This window comes from Somniosus microcephalus, unplaced genomic scaffold, assembly GCF_052327205.1.
Source record: "Somniosus microcephalus isolate GS21.2 unplaced genomic scaffold, FLI_Smic_1.0 unresolved_chr1, whole genome shotgun sequence".
Lineage (NCBI taxonomy): Eukaryota > Metazoa > Chordata > Chondrichthyes > Squaliformes > Somniosidae > Somniosus > Somniosus microcephalus.
The window spans coordinates 105,697,362-105,716,919 of NW_028225179.1; the positions used below are offsets into that span (position 1 = coordinate 105,697,362).

Consider the following 19,558-nt stretch of genomic DNA (forward strand, 5'->3'; position numbering starts at 1 on the left):
GTAGGGCGGGAGGAGGCTCGTGTGGAGCATAAACATCAGCATGGACCTTTTGGGTCTGTACTGTACATTCTATGTAATGTGTTTCCATGTAACCATGAGTTGTGTATTCATCGTTTAGTGCCGAACGTAAACTGCTCAAAGAAAGCAGGAAATAAAGAAAGGGAGAAAGAAAGAAAGAGAGAAAGAAAGAAAGAAGGAAAGAAAGACCAACCAACCAAGTGCCTGTCACGACTTCAGAGATGAGAGGGCTGTCCTATGATGAGAGATTGTGTAGATTGGGCCGATACTCTCTGGAGTTTAGAAGAATGAGAGGTGATCTCATTGAAACATACAAGATTCTGAGGGGATTGACAGGGTAGATGCTGAGAGGTTGTTTCCCCTGGCTGGAGTGTCTAGAACTAGGGGGCATAGTCTCAAGATAAGGGGTCGGCCATTTAAAACTGAGATGAGGAGGAATTTCTTCACTTGGAGGGTTGTGAATCTTTGGGGTAGAGAATTCCAGAGGGCTGTGGATGCTGAATCATTGAGTATATTCAAGGCTGAGATTGATAGATTTTTGGACTCTAGGGGAATCAGGGGATCTGGGGATCGGGCGGGAAAGTAGAGATGAGGTGGAAGATCATTGATGGCCTACTCCTGCTCCTAATTCTTATGTTCTTATGACGTCTCAAAGTGCTGTACAGCCAATTAAGTACTTTTTAAAGTGTAGTCTCTCTTGTAATGTAGAAAAGTGTTTTATCTGTAATTTTACCAAAATCCAAATGAACAGATGTTTTGTTTTGTGGAAGTTGATTTAAAATGAACCGACAGTCTGCGATTTAAAAATAAAACGCACTCTGAAAACATCAATCTAGTGTCAGTGTCCAGGGCTTAATGATTTTGGCAAATTACAGAGATGTTAAACCCGGTTTGATTTCCAGTGAATAACCCTGCAAGGCTAAATCAACAGGGGTTGTTCTCAAGTACAAGGTTGGATGGTGTTAATCAGTAGCCATCTATGTACAGGGGCACAGATAGACGGTGTGGGACTGGCCCCCATGTATGGTCTCCATGAGGTAGCAACAGGTCTATGTTGCCATTTCTCTGCCAGCTGATCTCCGGTTTACCAGAAGCAGTCAGGTGGTTTCCATGAAACCTTCACTAACCTTTGTAAACATCAACCGCTTATCAATCCGATCGCCTGCGCAGACAAATACTCGGCTCGACAAAACTGTCCCAGCGACGAGTCCCAAATTGGCAGGCCCTCTCACCTTATGCCTCTTTATTGGAAATTAAATCTATTGAACTTGTCGTAGAATGCTAAAGTGCGGAAGGAGGACATTCGGCCCATCGTGCCTGTGCCGGCTCTTTGAAAGTGCTATCTCAATTAGTCCCGCTCCCCCTGCTCTTTCCCCATTGCCCTGCGATTTTTTTTCCTTTCCAAGTATTTATCCAATTCCCTTTTGAAAGTTACTATTGAATCTGCTTCCTGTGACGGGGGTGGGGAGCCACGGGGCCGCGTAGACACAGGGCCGTGCTCTCCGGGTAATGTAGGTTCTGGACTCAAGTGCAGAAATGAGGCGAGAGGCAAATATACAGTACTTTGTTTGAACTTTACTAGATTCACACATAACTAGATTCACACAAGGAACACAGCAACAAACATAAGAACTTAAGACAAGCTACCAAACGGCTAGTCAAGATAGGAACTCAGGACAGCTTCCATGAGGCAACCCACTTATCCAAACAGAGCTCGAGATAAGCCACCACAAGGGCAACCGGCTTGCCGAGACGAGACTCAAGACAAGCTACCACAGGGGTAAAGGCTTATCAATACAGAGCTCAAGACAAGTGCCCACATGGCAACACACTTGTCCAGCCCAGCACCTTATCAAGACTAAGAACAACAAGAACACAGGCTTAGATACATCTTAAATACAGAGCTCGAGAACCATGGCAGCCAGCTAGTCAAAGCCAGCAGCCACAGAGCGAAGGCTAGTCTCTGGTTAGGACTGAGCACAGAGGAAGGCAACCACAGAACTTATATACCAAGAAAACCAGGTGAAACCCATGAACAGCTAACAGGCCGTTAAGAATTAACACAGGAGGCTAGGAACAATTAATAAAGGGCTAGAAACAATTAACAAAGGAACAAACAAGTGAAGGTGCCATCTAGAGGCTACAGAAGGAACTGACTGGCACCCTCACACTTCCACTGCCCTTTCAGGCAGTGCATTCTAGATCACAGCTCACTGCAATATAAACAAAATCTCATCTCCCCTCTGGTTCTTTTGTTAATCACCTTAAATCTGTGCCCTCCGGTTACCGACCCTCCTGCCATTGGAAAGTTTCTCCCATTTACGCTATCAAAACCATTCATAACCTTGAACACCTCTATTAAGTCACTTCTTAACCTTCTCTGCTCTAAGGAGAATGACCCCAGCTTCTCCAGTCTCTCCACGTAACTGAAGTCCCTCATCCCTGGTACCATTCTAGTAACTATACTCCGCACCCTCTCTAAGGCCTTGACACCCTTCCTAAAGTGTGGTGCCCAGAATTGCCCACAATACTCCAGCTGAGGTCTAACCAGTGATTTATAAATGTTCTCTTCATTGTGCCGATCCAGGACTCCGTGAGATTTCAAGGATTGCAGTAAGGAGCAACGGGCTTAGATTTTCAACTTGATGTCAGGGCTCGAATCAGGCATTGAGGATCTGTCGCTGTTTATGGGAAGTGCCCGGTTTTCAACTCCGTTGGAAAGGAGAGTCGGGCAAGTTCTGTAATGGGCAGCTGATCCACGCACAACAGTTCACCACCCAGTGGCCCAAAGTTAAAAAGAAAGAATCTTGCATTCATATAGCGCCTTTCACGACCACCGGACGTCTCAAAGCGCTTTACAACAGTGACTCCACTTCAAAAGTACTGTAATGTGGGAAACGCGGCAGCCAATCTGCACACAGCAAGCTCCCACACACAGCAATGTGATAATGACCCAGATAATCTGTTTTTGTTAAATCACTCCCACCGTGGCGATTAAAACCATGCGGCTTCTTAAATGAGGGGACGTCAGCTGCGCCTCTTTTACGTCCTGGTGTGGAATTGAAAATCTACTGTCAGATTGTGCCGAGGGTTCCAGAGATTTACCACGCAATGGGGATTGACTCCAGTTCCTTCGGAGATCATTCTAACTTTAGGCAATGGTGTGGAACAGTGATATCAACTTGACTGGCCATTATACAACTGGATTAACAACAGAAACTGCTGGAAACACTCAGCGGGTCAGGCAGCATCTGTGCAGAGAGAAACAAGAGTTAACGTTTCAGGTCTGGGACCCTTCATCAAAACTGGAAACAGCTGGAAATGTAACAGATATTAAGCAGGTGCAGAGACAGGGGGGTGGAGGAAGGAATTGAAGGAATATTCTGTGCTAAGATAAGAGGCAGGAAAGATAAAATGTTGCAAATGGGGATAGCAAAATCATGCAGCATGAAAAATAGGAGCAGGAGTTATCGTTTGAAATTGTTGAACTCAACACTGAGTCCAGAAGCTGTAAATACTTCTTTCCACTGCCTTCAATAGAAAGGAAAATCAGCCCGAGTATTTAGAGGACCCAGGAATTGGATACGGCCCACTTTACACTATGGCCGAGAATTCAAATGACCTCCCATTGTGTTACTGACGGGGTATATAGACCGTTAACATTTCCTATTTCCTTGGTAAAGTGTGCTGATAGGGTGGGGCTACGATTTTGCTCGAAATGTTGATGGCAGGAAATATGCCGACTGTGTTTACAATCGCCAATAATTTACTGGGATTGTTTCTGACCGACCTCAACAACAACTTGTATTTATATAGCGCCTTTAACGTAGTAAAACGTCCCAAGGTGCTTCACAGGAGTATTATAAGACAAAAAAATTGACACCGAGCCACATAAGGATAAATTAGGGCAGGTGACCAAACCCTTGGTCAAAGAGGTAGGTTTTAAGGAACGTCTTAAAGGAGGAAAGAGAGGGGTAGAGAGGCGGAGAGGATTAGAGGGGGAATTTCAGAGCTTAGGGCCTTGGCAGCCTAAGGCACGGCCACCGATAGTTGAGCGATTATAATCAGGGATGCTCAAGAGGGCAGAATTAGAGGAGCGCAGATATGGGCGGTGGTTGTGGGGCTGAAGGAGATTACAGAGGTAGGAAGGGGCGAGGCCATGGAGGGATTTGAAAACAAGGATGAGAATTTTGAAATCAAGGCGTTGCTTAACCGGGATCATGGAGGTTAGAGATAGGTTGGGGCGAGGCCACAGAGTTGTCGTGTATTGATTGCGAGTTTGACACTAGTCAATACGGTAATGTAATGTGCGAGTTTAACACCAGTTAATACGGTAATGTAATGTGCATTGCATTATGGGAATTACCCGGGAAAGCTGCAGTCAGCCATTTTACCAATAAAGTAAAGATCACAGTTAGAAGCCTGTCTGCCTGACTCTGATTTAATTCGACGTATCTACATGCTTGATTGAACGTATTAAAGCATAGATACAACATTGGCGACGAGGATAACGGACAGAATCTTTTTAAAAAGGTAGTTGCCCAAGTTTAGTTAGCTAGGATGGAGAAGACCGGCATTCAAAATTTTGCATGCTTTGCCGAGCCAGCCACGTTGGGTCCAAGATGGACGAGGTGGTTAACGTCTTTTAAGCTTTATGCCGATGGCAAAGGACTCATTATCGACGATACCTCTACAGCTGCCATGAAGCAGAGGAGAAGAGCTCTACTTCTACACCTAGCAGGACCAGATGTCCAGGATATCTTTTCGACTCTACCGGACACAGGAGAGCCAGCAGACTACACGGCGGCGGTTAGTGCTTTGAATCACTACTTCGTGCCCCAGGTCAACGCAGCATTTGCTAGACAGACTTTTCATAAGTTGTCCCAGAAGACAGGTGAGACTGTGCAACAATTTGCTACTCGCTTGCGGCAGGCTGCTAAAGACTGTGCTTTTGGGGGGGCTGTGGATAATCAAATAAGAGATGCTATCCTGAGTAGGTGCATGTCAGCCTATGTGCGGAGGAAATTGCTAGAGGAAGGGCATGGTCTAACGCTCGCCCACACATTGCAATTGGCCTCACAATGTGAAAACGTCGAGGAGCAGATGTCAGCCATGTCACGTACAGAGAAGGCGGAGACAGATACTGTTTGTCGTGTTACACAGAAAAGAGGGTATTATACAAAAAGCTCGACAGAGAAACCAAAGGGAAATGGCGATAGGAACGAAAGGAAATGTTACAGATGTGGACACACAGACCACATGGGCAGGGATCCGAAATGCCCAGCACGCGGACAAACGTGTCATAAGTGCAAGGAAAAGGATCATTTCTCCAAAGTATGCCACACAAAGGGTACAAAGAAACACAGTGTGAACAATGTAGAGGAACAAAATGACTTTGCATTTGCTGTTACTAGAAATAACGTGACAGAGAGACTTACCTTTTGTGTGGGGGGAGTAAACCTGAGAATGTTAATTGATTCGGGTGCAACTAATAATGTGATAGATGAGAATACATGGGAAGGACTAAAGTCAGAACACATTAAGTGTCAGTCACATGTCCCTAAGACAGAGAGAAGGTTATTCTCTTATGCTTCTAGCCGACCACTGTCAGTTAAAGGTGTATTCACATGTGGGATTACAATAGGTAAGAGAACTGAGCAGGCGGAGTTCATTGTGGTTAAAGGCCATGGAGAGCCATTGCTAGGAAGGGAGACAGCCATGAAATTAAGAGTTTTAAAAATAGGCGCAGATGTCTCAGCTGTGGTAGATGTAAGACAGCTACTAGAACAGCGGTATCCAAAGGTGTTCCAGGGAGTAGGAAGGCTGAACACAAAACAGATCAGTTTGTATATCGACCCACAAGTGAAGCCTGTGGCCCAGCCACTCAGGCATATACGATTCAACTTAAGGGGGGCAGTAGAGGCCAAAATAAAACAATTGAGGGACATGGACATTATCGAACCTGTAACTGGTCCCACCCCATGGGTAAATCCTGTGGTTATTGTACCAAAAGTGGATAAGGATGTAAGGTTATGCCTAGACATGAGATGAGCAAACCAGACAATAGTGAGGGAACGATATCCAATCCCCACCGTTGATGAGATACTCCAAGGTATGAACGGCTCGACGGTGTTTAGTAAGCTAGACCTGAAATGGGGTTATCACCAGCTAGAACTGACCCCTAAGTCACTAGAAATCACAACGTTTGCAGTACATAACGGAGTATACAGGTACAAGAGGCTGATATTCGGTGTATCTTCAGCTAGTGAGCAATATCAGCACGAGATAGCTATTGCCTTAGCTGGAATAGAGGGTGTTGAAAACATCTCAGACGACATTATCGTGCATGCACACGACCAGGAAACGCACGACAGACGCCTGCACGCTGTCATGACCAGACTAATGGAAAGTGGATTGACACTAAACTCAGAGAAGTGCCAATTCAACATGGAACGATTGATTTTCATGGGAATCCTGTTGTCTGAAAAGGGCATCGGACCAACAGCAGAGAGAGTGCGAGCGGTGGCAGAAGCTCGGGAACCAGAGAATGTTACAGAGGTGAGGAGTTTCTTGGGACTCGTTGAGTACAATAGCAGATTCATCCTGCAGTTTGCAACGCTATCAGAGCCACTGCGACGCCTGACGAGAAAAGACACACCATTTAAATTTGGATTACAACAGAGACAGTCATTCAGTGCACTCAAGGAAGAGTTGGCCAGAGCCGGCACTTTAGCATATTTTGATAAGGACGCACCAACCAAGGCGATAGCAGATGCCAGTCCTGTAGGTTTAGGCGCAGTACTAGTTCAGGACCAACAAGGACAAGAGGTGCCAATATGCTATGTAAGTCGTAGTTTAACAGACTGTGAGAGGAAATACTCTCAAACAGAGAGGCCTTAGCTCTTGTATGGGCTTGTGAGAGGCTGCATCCATATGTGTATGGCCGAAAATTTAACTTGGTAACTGACCATAAGCCATTACAAGTGATATACAGCCCACACTCTAAACCCTGTGCCCATATAGAGAGATGGGTACTTAGATTACAGCCGTATGATTTTAAGGTGGTACACATTCCAGGCAAGCAAAACATTGCAGACCCACTGTCACGATTGCTGGGGGAGACAGCAAAACAGGAGAGACATTCTCACGGCTCAGATGAATATGTGAGATTTGTAGCTGTGAGTGCGACACCAAAAGCACTCACTACTAGAGAGGTGGAGGAAGCCTCTGCTACCGACCCAGAGCTGATTGAGGTACGGAAGGCAATCACAAACGGACGTTTTGAGAACTGTAAAGCTTATGCAGCAATTGCAAATGAGCTGTGCGTAGTGGGGTACCTAGTTCTTCGGGGAACACGCATCGTGCTACCCACAGTGTTACACGCATGAGCCCTGGTGTTAGCACATGAAGGACACTTGGAAATAGTTGGAACAAAGCAACATCTCAGAACCAAGGTTTGGTGGCCTGGCATGGACAAGGCAGCTGGAAAACACTGTAAAGCATGCCATGGCTGTCAGATAGTAGCCAGACCCGACCCACCTGAACCGTTGAGACCAATACCATTACCGGAGGGCCCCTGGCAGGATGTAGCTATAGACTTACTGGGACCCTTGCCATCCAACCACTCCATTCTTGTGGTAGTTGATTATTATAGTCGCTACTATGAATACGACATCATGACCTCCACAACAACAGAGAAGGTTATTGATAGTTTAGAGTCAATCTTCAGCCATCATGGTTTGCCAATCACCTGCAAATCTGATAATGGTCCCCAGTTCAGATCTGAATTATTCAAAGAATACTGTGAAAACAACGGGATCAAACACCTGAAAACAACAGCAAAATGGGCTCAGGCTAACGGAGAAGTCGAGCACCAGAATGCATCGCTGATGAAGAGAATCGGAATTGCTCAGTCAGAAGGATTAGATTGGAAACGTGAATATAGGAAATATGTGACTGTGTACAGGAGCATTGACCATGCCACGACAGGAAAGAGCCCGGCAGAGCTGCTCTTTGTGACGTCTGGCAGCTTTCCTCTCTAAACGGAAAATGAGTCGCGCGCAGACATGGAAGTACGTGACCGGGACGCAGAACAAAAAGGCAAGTCCAAACTGTACGCAGATGAACAGCGGAGAACACAATACTCAGAGGTGGAAGTTGACGACACGGTGCTGGTACGGCAGGACAAAGTGGACAAGTTCACCACTCCTTTTAATGCCACACCCCACAAAGTTTTGAGTAAAACAGGGAGTGAAGTAGTAGTGGAATCTCCAGAAGGAGCACGCTACTCGAGAAACACTACGTTTGTGAAGAAATACAGAACCAATGGACCAAAGGAGACACTCCATGAGCAGGAGGAAACACAAGGCACTGAGGACAGTATAGTAGACCCTGACACACATACCACTGTGACACAGGCAATACCCACTGACACCAACACGTCAGACATACCCAATACAGCCAGACCTCAAAGGGTTAAAAGAAAACCCCAAAGACTGTCTGATTATGTCACAACATAAACTGTGCGAGAACTGCATGGGTGATGTTAAATGTTTAAACCTAGGAATTATTTAGTTGTGTGGTAAGACACAAGTTTGTAAAAAGTTTATAAATCAAATAAGTTATGCAGCGTTATTGTAAGTAACTATTTGTAAACTGCAAGTTTGTTTCCAAGGAAAAGGGGGATGTCGTGTATTGATTGCGAGTTTGACACTAGTCAATACGGTAATGTAATGTGCGAGTTTAACACCAGTTAATACGGTAATGTAATGTGCATTGCATTATGGGAATTACCCGGGAAAGCTGCAGTCGGCCATTTTACCAATAAAGTAAAGATCACAGTTAGAAGCCTGTCTGCCTGACTCTGATTTAATTCGACGTATCTACATGCTTGATTGAACGTATTAAAGCATAGATACAACAGGAGTTGTTGCTGTTGTATCTATCCCAGGCTATCCCTGCCTTGGGACTGTTTGATGGGACAGTGTAGAGGGAGCTTTACTCTGTATCTAACCCGTGCAGTATCTGCCCTGGGAGTGTTTGATGGGACAGTGTAGAGAGAGTTTTACTCTGTATCTAACCCGTGCTGTACCTGCCCTAGGAATGTTTGATGGGACAGTGTAGCGAGAGCTTTACTCTAACACCTGCTGTGCGTTAAAGAGTTTACATAGTAGGAGAGGCCACAATACACTGAGGGAGACTGTCCACTGAGAAAGGTGAGGGTTAAAACACATAATTGGATTTGTTCAATGCTGGCGGTCTATTCTCTCTGAAATACTCACAGCTGGGAGCAGGAAATGATGCTGGCCCGCATTCCAAGTCTTCTCCTCCTCTCAGTCTGCACATACACGATGGGTAGAAGCATTGTGGTGCTAGTGTCTTGAGAACAAGCACTGGGAACCCACCATGTTCACTTTGGCTTCACTCGCTTTATCCGACCATCATTCTGGAGTCTCCTGATCTGTCCTACTGTCGTTCTCAGCTCCTGGAGTCTCCAGCTCAACCCCAGCTTCATCTTGTCTGCCCTTCCCAACGTCTGTCCAGCTGTGTAAACCATAGCTCGAATCGTGACCCACCGTCAGGTTCAAACCATGCCACTGACCCCCAGCTCCACCCAGTGGGTTTATTGTGCCTGCTGTGTGATCTGTATGAATGTTTGGGAGCTCTGCAGACACATTGCCCTGGAGTACTGATGCCTTCTCCTGCCGCTGCTCCCTCAGTTTGTTTCTCCTTTTTTAAAAGTTTCTCTTGCAAGGGAACGAGAGCTTGTCTCAGTCGCTTCTCAGGAACAAATTCAAAAGCTTTTTTGCCGTAACCAGCCTTTCACACTTGGAAAACAGACCCAGGAAAACACGGCTTACCGGCAATCATTTGCAGCAGCCAGAATCAGAACATAGGAACAGGAGGCCATTCAGCCCCTCGAGCCTGTTCCGCCCCTCAGAGACATACAGCACAGAAAGAGGCCCTTCGGCCCATCGCGTCCGCACCGGCCATCAAGCCCTGTCTAATCTAATCCCATTTTCCAGCATTTGGTCTGTAGCCTTGTATGCTATGGCATTTCAAGTGCTCATCCAAATGCTTCTTGAATGTTGTGAGGGGTCCTGCATCTACCACCCTTTCAGGCAGTGAGTTCTAGATTCCAACCACCCTCTGGGTGAAAAAGTTCTTCCTCAAATCCCCTCTAAACCTCCTGCCCCTTACCTTGAATCTATTCCCCCTTGTTATTGACCCCTCTACTAAGGGGAAAAGTTCCTATCTACCCTATCTATGCCCCTCATAATTTTGTACACCTCAATCAGGTCCCCCCTCAGCCTTCTCTGCTCCAAGGAAAACAACCCCAGCCTATCCAGTCTTTCTTCATAGCTGAAGTGCTCCAGCCCAGGTAACATCCTGGTGAATCTCCTCTGCATCCTCTCCAAAGCAATCACATCCTTCCAAAAGTGCGGCGACCAGAACTGCACCCAGTATTCCAGCTGTGGCCTAACCAGCGTTTTGTACAGCTCCATCATAACCTCCCTGCTCTTATATTCTATGCCTCGGCTAATGAAGGCAAGTATCCCATATGCCTTTTTAACCACCTTATCCACCTGTTCTGCTGCCTTCAGGGATCTATGTACATGCACACCAAGGTCCCTCTGATCCTCTGTCTTTCCTAGGGTCTTACCATTCATTGTGTATTCCCTTGCCTTGTTAGTCCCTCCAAAATGCATCACCTCACACTGTTCAGGGTTAAATTCCATTTGCCACTGTTCCGCCCATCTGACCAACCCATCTATATCGTCCTGCAGACTGAGGCTACTCTCCTCGCTATTTACCACCCCTCCAATTTTCATGTCATCTGCGAACTTACTGATCATACCTTTTACATTCACATCCAAATCATTAATGTAGACCACAAACAGCAAGGGACCCAGCACCGATCCCTGCGGTACCCCACTGGACACAGGCTTCCAGTCACAAAAACAACCTTCGACCATTACCCTCTGCCTTCTGCCACTAAGCCAGTTTTGAATCCAATGTGCCAAGGCACCCTGGATCCCATCAAATCAAATCAAATCAACTTTTATTGTCATTGTTAGTGCACAAGTGCAGTACAACGAAATGTAGGCTTGCGGCTCCCGAGAGTGTACATTTAGATTAAGACATTTAAACATTCAACATACATTTGGCTTGTAATACATTAGCATAAACATAACCATAATAAAGTGCATTGGCAGATGTGCAGGCTTTAGAGTTTATTTGTGGAGTTCAGTAGGATGACAGCCCTGGGAAAGAAGCTGTTCCTAAATCTGGTCGTACGGGTGCGAATGCATCTGTAGCGTCTCCCAGATGGCAGGAGGGCGAACAGGCTGTGGCTGGGGTGGGTAGGGTCTTTGATGATGGACCGTGACCTCCGTAAACAGCATTTCTGGTATATGTGCTCTATGGTCGGTAGCCGGGTGCCGGTAATGCGTTGGGCAGTTTTGACTACCCGCTGCAGGGCTTTCCGGTCATAGTAGCTACAGCTGCCATACCATACTGTGATACAGTTTGTCAGGATGCTCTCTATTGTGCAGTGGTAAAAGTTAGAGAGGATCAGGGGTGACAGGTTACATCCCTTCAGCCTCCTTAGGAAATATAGGCGCTGCTGGGCCTTCTTCACCAGAGAGGAGGTATTGAGGGACCAGGAGAGGTCTCCCGTGATGTGGACTCCGAGGAACTTAAAGCTGTCCACCCTTTCCACCACAGCCCCATTGATGTGGATGGGGGTGTGACTTCCGCCTTTAGACTTCCTGAAGTCCACAATGATTTCTTTGGTTTTCTTGATGTTAAGGGCCAGGTTGTTATCGGCGCACCACTTCACGACATGCTGGACCTCCTCCCTGTAGGCTGACTCATCGTTGTTGGTGATCTGGCCTACTACCGTGGTGTCATCCGCAAACTTGATGAAGGTGTTGGAACCATGAACAGCCACACAGTCGTGGGTGAAGAGGGAGTAGAGGAGGGGGCTCAGCACACATCCTTGTGGGGCCCCCGTGTTCAGGGTCGGGGGGGGGAGGTGTGGTTACCTAATTTGACAGACTGGGGTCTGTTTGTTCGGAAGTCCAGGGTCCAGTTGCAGAGGGAAGTGTTCAGGCCAAGAGTTTGGAGTTTGGTGGCCAGCTTGTTGGGGACGATAGTGTTGAATGCTGAGCTGTAGTCTATGAACAGCATTCTAATGTAGGTCTCTTTACCATCTAAGTGATTCAGTGCCGAGTGTAGTTCAGTTGTGATTGCATCCTCCGTTGATCTGTTTGCACGATAGGCAAACTGGTGTTGGTCAAGAGAGGCGGGAACACTGGCTTTGATGTGAGCCAGGACCAGTCTCTCGAAACACTTCATTATGATGGGTGTGAGTGCGACAGGTCGATAGTCATTCAGGCATGTCACAGCCGTTTGTTTTGGCACAGGAATAATGGTAGCAGTCTTGAACCATGTAGGGACTACTGCCTGGGCCAATGACAGATTGAAGATGGCGGTGAAGACATCAGCCAGCTGATCAGCAAGTTCCTTGAGTACCCGTCCAGGGATGCTATCCGGTCCAGCAGTCTTTCGTGTGTTCACTCCGCGTAGAACACCCCTTACGTCGGAGGTTGACAGAGTGAGCACCTGGTCTTCCGGGGGTGGCAAGGCTTTGGTAGCCGGCTCCCTGTTGTCCCTGTCGAAGCGAGTGTAGAAGTTGTTAAGCTCCTCCGGAAGGGAGGCATCGCTAACCGGGGGCTGGTGTTTTTGCCCTTGTAGTCAGTGATGGACTGGATGCCTTGCCACATGCACCGGGGGTCCGAGTTGTTGTGGAAATGATCCTCTATCCACAGTGTCTGTTTCCTTTTGGCAGTCCTGATACCCTTTTTTAGGTTGGTCCTAGCTGCACTGTAAGCCGGCACGTCGCCAGATTTAAATGCTGCGTCACGTGCTTTCAACAGCGAGCGGACCTCTCCGTTCATCCAGGGTTTCTGGTTGGGGTATGTCCTGATATTTTTATGGGTCGTGACGACCTCGACGCAACTGTTAATGTAGAATAGCACTGTGGATGCGTATTCCTCGATGTCATTATGGGCAAATATGCCCCAATCAGTGCGTTCGAAGCAATCCTGAAGCTCCGTCTGGGTGCGCAGTTTGTTGTTTGCTGATTGCCCTGTAGAGGTCCTTCAGTGCTAGTTTGGCATTAGCGTGTGGTGGGATGTAGACCGCAGTGATGATAACAGCCATGAATTCCCGAGGCAAGTAGAAGGGTCTACACCTTACCATGAGGAATTCCAAATCAGCCGAGCAGGGCCGGGCTCTTACCTTCTTGACCAGTCTCCTATGCGGGACTTTATCGAAAGCCTTACTGAAATCCACGTATATCACATCCACTGCACTACCCTCATCCACACACCTAGTCACCCCTCGAAAAATTCAATCAAATTGGTCAGACATGATCTTCCCTTGACAAAGCTATGCTGACTATCCCTGATTAATCCTTGCCTCTCCAAGTGGAGACTAATTCTGTCCCTCAGAATTTTTTCCAATAAATTCCCTACCACTGATGTTAGGCTCACTGGCCTGTAATTCCCTGGTTTATCCCTACTACCCTTCTTGAATAATGGTACTACGTTAGCTGTTCTCCAGTCCTCTGGCACATACCTTGTGGCCAGAGGTGTTCTGAAAATTTGTGTCAAGAGTCCCTGCAATCTCCTCCTTTGCCTCACACAGCAGCCTGGGATCTATCTCGTCCGGGCCTGGGGATTTATCCACTTTTAAGCCTGCTAAAACCGCTTGTACCTCCTCCCTCTCGATGCTAATATGTTCAAGTATATCACAGTCCCCCTGCCCGATTTCTATGTCTACATCGTCCTTCTCCATAGTGAACACAGATGCAAAAAATTCATTTAAAACCCCACCTACATCTTCTGGCTCCACACACAGATTACCACTTTGATCCCTAATGGGCCCTACTCTTTCTCTAGTTATCCTCTTGCCCTTAATATACTTATAAAACACCTTCGGATTTTCCTTTATTTTGCTCGCCAGTGTTATTTCATGGCCCCTCCTCACTCTCCTAATTTCTTTTTTAAGTATCCCCCTGCACTTTTTATACTCCTCGAGGGCTTCCTCTGTCTTTAGTCCTTTGTATCTGCCAAAAGCCCCCCTTTTTTTCCTAATCCATTCTCGTATATCCCTCGACATCCAAGGTTCCCTGGGCTTGTTGGTCCCACCCTTGACCTTTACGGGAACATGTTGACATTGTACTCTCAATTTCCTTTCTGAAAGACTCCCATTGCTCCGATGTGGAATTTCCTACAAGTAGCTGATCCCAGTCCACTTTGGCCAGATCCTGCCTTATCATTATTAAAACCGGCCTTCCCCCAATTTAGAACCTTTATTTCCAGTCCATCTCTGTCCTTTTCCATGACTACCTTAAATCTCACCAAATTATGGTCACTGTCACCAAAGTGCTCACCTACTAACACTTCTACCACTTGCCCAGCCACATTCCCTAGAATTAGGTCCAGTACCGCCCCCTCTCTTGCAGGACTTTCTACATGCTGGCTCAAAAAGCTCTCCTGGATGCACTTTAAGAATTCTGCACCCTCTAAGCCTTTCACAGTCTGACTATCCCAGTTAATATTGGGGAAGTTGAAATCCCCCACTATTATTACCCTATTTGCACATTTCTCTGAGATTTGCCTACATATCTGTTCCTCTATCTCCCCCTGACTGTTTGGGGGCCTATAGTACACTCCCAGCAAAGTGCTTGCCCCCTTTTTGTTTTTAAGTTCTACCCATATGGCCTCATTAGAGGAACCTGTTAATATATCATCCCTCCTTACAGCAGTAATTGACTCAATTAATATTGCGACACCCCCTCCTCTTTTACCCCCCACCCCCCCATCTCGCCTGAAGATTCTATACCCTGGAATATTGAGCTGCCAGTCTTGCCCCTCCCTCAACCATGTCTCCGTGATAGTAACAATATCATACTCCCATATGTTCATCAACACCTTCAGTTCATCCACCTTATTCGCAAGACTCCTTGCATTAAAATAAATGCCATCCAGCCTTGCCCTACTCCCTTGTGCAGTTACATATTTGCTCTGCCTTCCAAGCTGACTTGGTTTTTTCCTCTATATTTGGCTGTACATCACCCCCTATTATAGCTCCACTCTGTATCCCATCCCCCTGCCAAATTAGTTTAACCCCCCCCCCCCCCCCCAAACAGTGCTAGCAAACCTCCCCGCAAGGATATTTGTCCCGTTCTGGTTCAGGTGCAACCCGTCCGACTTGTACAAGTCCCACTTCCCCAGAAGCAGACCCAGTGATCCAGGAAACTAAAGCCCTCCCTCCTGCACCAACTCTTTAGCCACGCATTCATCTGCTCTATCCTCCTATTCCTATACTCACTAGCACGTGGCACCAGTAGTAGTCCAGAGATTACAACCTTTGAGGTCCTGCTCTTTAATCTGCTACCTAGCTCCCTAAATTCTTGTTGCAGGACCTCATCCCTCTTCCTACCCATGTCGTTGGTCCCAATGTGAACCACGACCTCTGACTGTTCACCCTCCCCCTTCAGAATGCCCTGCAGCCGTTCAGTGACATCCTTGACCCTGGCACCAGGGAGGCAACAAACCATCCTGGAGTCACGTCTACGGTCACAGAAACGCCTATCTGTTCCCCTTACGCTAGAATCCCCTACCACTATTGCTCTCCCACTTTTTCCTCCCTTCCAGAGCAGCATAAGCACCCCCGGTGCCAGGAAGTTGGCTGCTGCTGCCTTCCCCTGGTAAGTCATCCCCCTCAACAGTATCCAAATCGGTATACGTGTTTGAGAGGGGGATGGCCACAGGGGTCCCCTGCACTACCTGCCTGCTTCTACTGCTCCACCTGATGGTCACCCATTTCCCTTCTGCCTGTGCAGCCCTTACCTGCGGTGTGACCAACTCACTAAACGTGTTATCCACGACCCTCTCAGCATCGCGAATGCTCCAAAACTCATCCATCTGCAGCTCCAGCGCCTCAATGCAGTCTGCTAGAAGCTGCAGCTGGATACATTTCCGGCACACATGGTCGTCAGGGACACCGGCAGTGTCCCTGAATTCCCACATAGCGCAGGTGGAGCATAACACGGGGTTGGGCTGTCCTGACATGACTTACCCTTTAATTAATTTAAATTAATTCAATACCACCAATTAAAGATATACTCTAGGGCGCTTGTATGGCAGAAGTCCCCGCTACACCACAGAGACCCTAGAAAATATAAACCGCAGAATTGAAGTTACCTTACAGCTAAATGATATATTTAAGGGCCCTCGAGCCTGTTCCGCCATTCACTTAGATCATGACTGATCTGTATCTTAACTCCACCTACCCGCCTTGGTGCTGTAACCCTTAATACCCTTGCCTAACAATTGGATATTGTCCAGGATGCTGAGAGAAAGAAATGTATGTGGTTAGCCAGACAAAAATGAGCCTTCCTAAGATTATACCTGGAATAATGGATGAGAAGAAACAGACAATTGCAGGGATAAGGAAGCAATGCGTTGCAAACTGATGGGAGAGATTCATTGACGCTGGATAACCAAGCAGTAGATTTTGGATTTTATAAAATAGCTTGTTCTACACAGGGTTTCTTGAGAAGACAACAGATCAAGACACCGTAGGAAAGGAACCTTTGTTTTCTCCCCAAGACAAAGCATCTGATCAATCCTTTGCCTTGAGTTGTACTTGCTAGAAAAAAAAATTGCATGAGCTTTCTTTCTCGTAAAAACCTGTCTTGTTTGTATGTCATATTAAATTCTTTACAGTTAGAAAATAACTAAAGTGCCTCGCTTGATATCTTAGCATTTTGTATTCCGAAGAGAGAAAACTAATCCTAGTTTCATTACAAACCTTCTTCTGACACCCCTCAGAATGAGAAAGGCACTTTACATCTGGCCTTGCAGACGTGCTTTATGGGCTCATTTTCCCTTTGGATGTTAGGGTTGCAGACGGGGCTGGATTTAAATACTGTAATAACATTTGATGTGACAATAGTACAGATTGTCTTCATGTATTACAGGGATTGATTGCTCAAATGGACCTTTTTAAAACAAACAGAATTACATAACTTAGGTGGGCTGTCAGTTGCCGTCACTGTACAATCTTCATTTGCATTTTAAACACACTGCCCCCAATTATCTCGGGATCCAAGAAAACCATCATCTCCATTAATCTTGAATCAAAAGAATCTTCCAGCATTCTCATAGGGGATCCAGCTCTGGCGCTCCATTTTAAATGTAGAGAAGGAACACCCTCCATTTTAAATGTAGAGAAGGAACACCCTCCATTTTAAATGAGTTACCACAGCCTTTTATATTAAAACTGGCCGAGCCAGTTTCGATTGCGATCATCCTGTGGCAGCGAGACCGCACCCCAGTAGACATGTGACTGAAACTTCACACAGCATCAAAGCAGCAACAAACAGTTCATAAAACTGGAGAAACTTTGTGTTTCTGCGATAGAAAAATCTCTACAAAAATACTGTACAATACACACACACACATATATATAAAAATAAATAATTCGACTGTCTTGTATGACATCTTGATCAAAGCTGCTGAAGCACATCTGCACTTGGCTCGCCCTCGAGCTACCCGACAGAAGGAGATCAAAGGTAATGGGAACGTGCTCTGGTCAGGGCAGGCTTGGGCTCGGCTCGCACATCTGGTATGCTGCAATAAAATGGGCAAAGGGGAATTAGCAAACATCAGCCACCACAATCACCTTTATGACAGCAGAGGGTTAAAGGGGAAGGCACTGGGTATTCATCCAATGGGGGCACAGTGTTGAAGGGGAAGGCATCAGGAATTCATCCAATGAGGGCACAGTAGTAAAGGGGAGGGTAATGCCACCGTCATCGAGTATTCATCCAATGGGAGTACATTGTTAAAGGAGAAGGCACCGGGTGTGGAGCACCTTCACCACACGGACTGCAGCAGTTCAAGAAGGCGGCTCACCACCACCTTCTCGAGCACAATTAGGAATGGCAATAAATGCTGGCCTTGCCAGCAATGCCCACATCCCATGAACAAATAATAAAGAAAAATCCAATGCCAGCACAGTGTTAAAGGGGAGGGTAATGCCACGGTTATCCATCCCATGGCACCCCCTCCGCTGCCTCTGATTTGTCATGCTCCTTGTCCAAGATAAGGAGAACATTCCTCAGATTAAATATTTCGTAGACTAAAGCCATCGTTATTGGTCCCCGCCACGTTCTCCGTTCCCTCGCCACCGACTCCATCCCTCTCCCTGGCCACTTGTCCGAGGCTGAACCAGGCTGTTCGCAACCTTGGCGTCCTATTTGACCCCGAGCTGAGCTTCCGACCCCCATAGCCTCTCCATCACCAAGACCACCTACTTCCACCTCCGGAACATCTCCTGTCTGCAACTCCTGCCTCAGTTCCTGAAAACCTCATTCATGCCCGTGTTACCTCCAGCCTCGACTATTCCAACGTTCTCCTGGCCGGCCTCCCATCTTCCATAAATCCAAGCTCATCCAGAACTCTGCTACCTGTATCCTAACATGCACCGAGTCCCGTTCACCCATCACCCCCCGTGCTCACTGACCCGCATTGGTTCCCAGTCCACCAATGCCTCGATTTCAAAATGCTCATTCACGTGTTTCAAATCCCTCCACAGCCTCGCCCCACCCTATTTCTGTAACCTCCTCCAGCCCTTACAAACATCCAACATATCTGCGCTCCTCCAATTCTGGCCTCTTGCGCATCCCCGATTTTCATCGCTCCACCACTGGCGGCCGTGCCTTCAGCCGTCACGGCCAAGCACTGGAATTCCCTCCCTAAACCTCTCGGCCTCTCTCCTCCTTTAAGTCGCTCCCTAAAACCAACCTCTTTGACCTTACTTTTGGTCACCTGTCCCAACATCTCTTTATATGGCTTGGTGTCAAACTTTTGTCTGCGAATCGCCTTGGGTCATTTTTACAACGTTAAAGGCGCGACGTAAATGAAAGTTGTTGTAGCGTAGGACAGGAAGTGACTGGATTGCTATTGGCCCACCACTGATGGCTGGCAGGAGTGATCACTGTTCCAATGAGTGAGTACACTGCTCCAATGAAGCTCAACGTAAACTCGAGGAACAGCACCTCATCTTTCGATTTAGCACTTTACAGCCTTCTGGACTCAACATCGAGTTCAACAATTTCAGACCATGACCTCAGCCCCTATCTTTTTTTCCCATTTTTTTTCTCTTTCTCACATGGCAGCTGTCTTTCATTCTGCCATCGCCATTTACACCTCATCTAGAGCCATCTTTTGTTTCTTAACTTGTCCCATTACCATCTCCTTTTGCCTCGCACCATCATCCCTTTTGTCTCTTAATCTCTCCTGCCTTCCATCCTATCACAGACCTTCCCTTTTGTTCTTTCCTCCCCTCCCCCCTCTCCCTGCCCCTACACTTGCTTAAAAACCTGCTCCATCTCCAGCTTTTTCCAGTTCTGACGAAGGGTCATCGACCTGAAACGTTAACTCGGATGCTGCCTGACCTG

The 19,558-nt window shown here is 46.9% G+C and overlaps 1 protein-coding gene across 3 annotated transcripts in view; it reads right to left on the minus strand.

Annotated features, from left to right (window-relative positions):
- Positions 1-16,602: 16,602 nt before the first annotated feature.
- The window catches only part of LOC147095685 (uncharacterized), a 38,930-nt gene continuing 35,974 nt past the window's right edge, over positions 16,603-19,558 (minus strand). For all 3 annotated transcript variants that reach the window (XM_085974726.1, XM_085974725.1, XM_085974727.1), the window contains one exon: positions 16,603-17,726. The gene's annotated coding sequence lies outside the window, so the exon portion shown is untranslated. The remainder of the gene's footprint in view (positions 17,727-19,558) is intronic.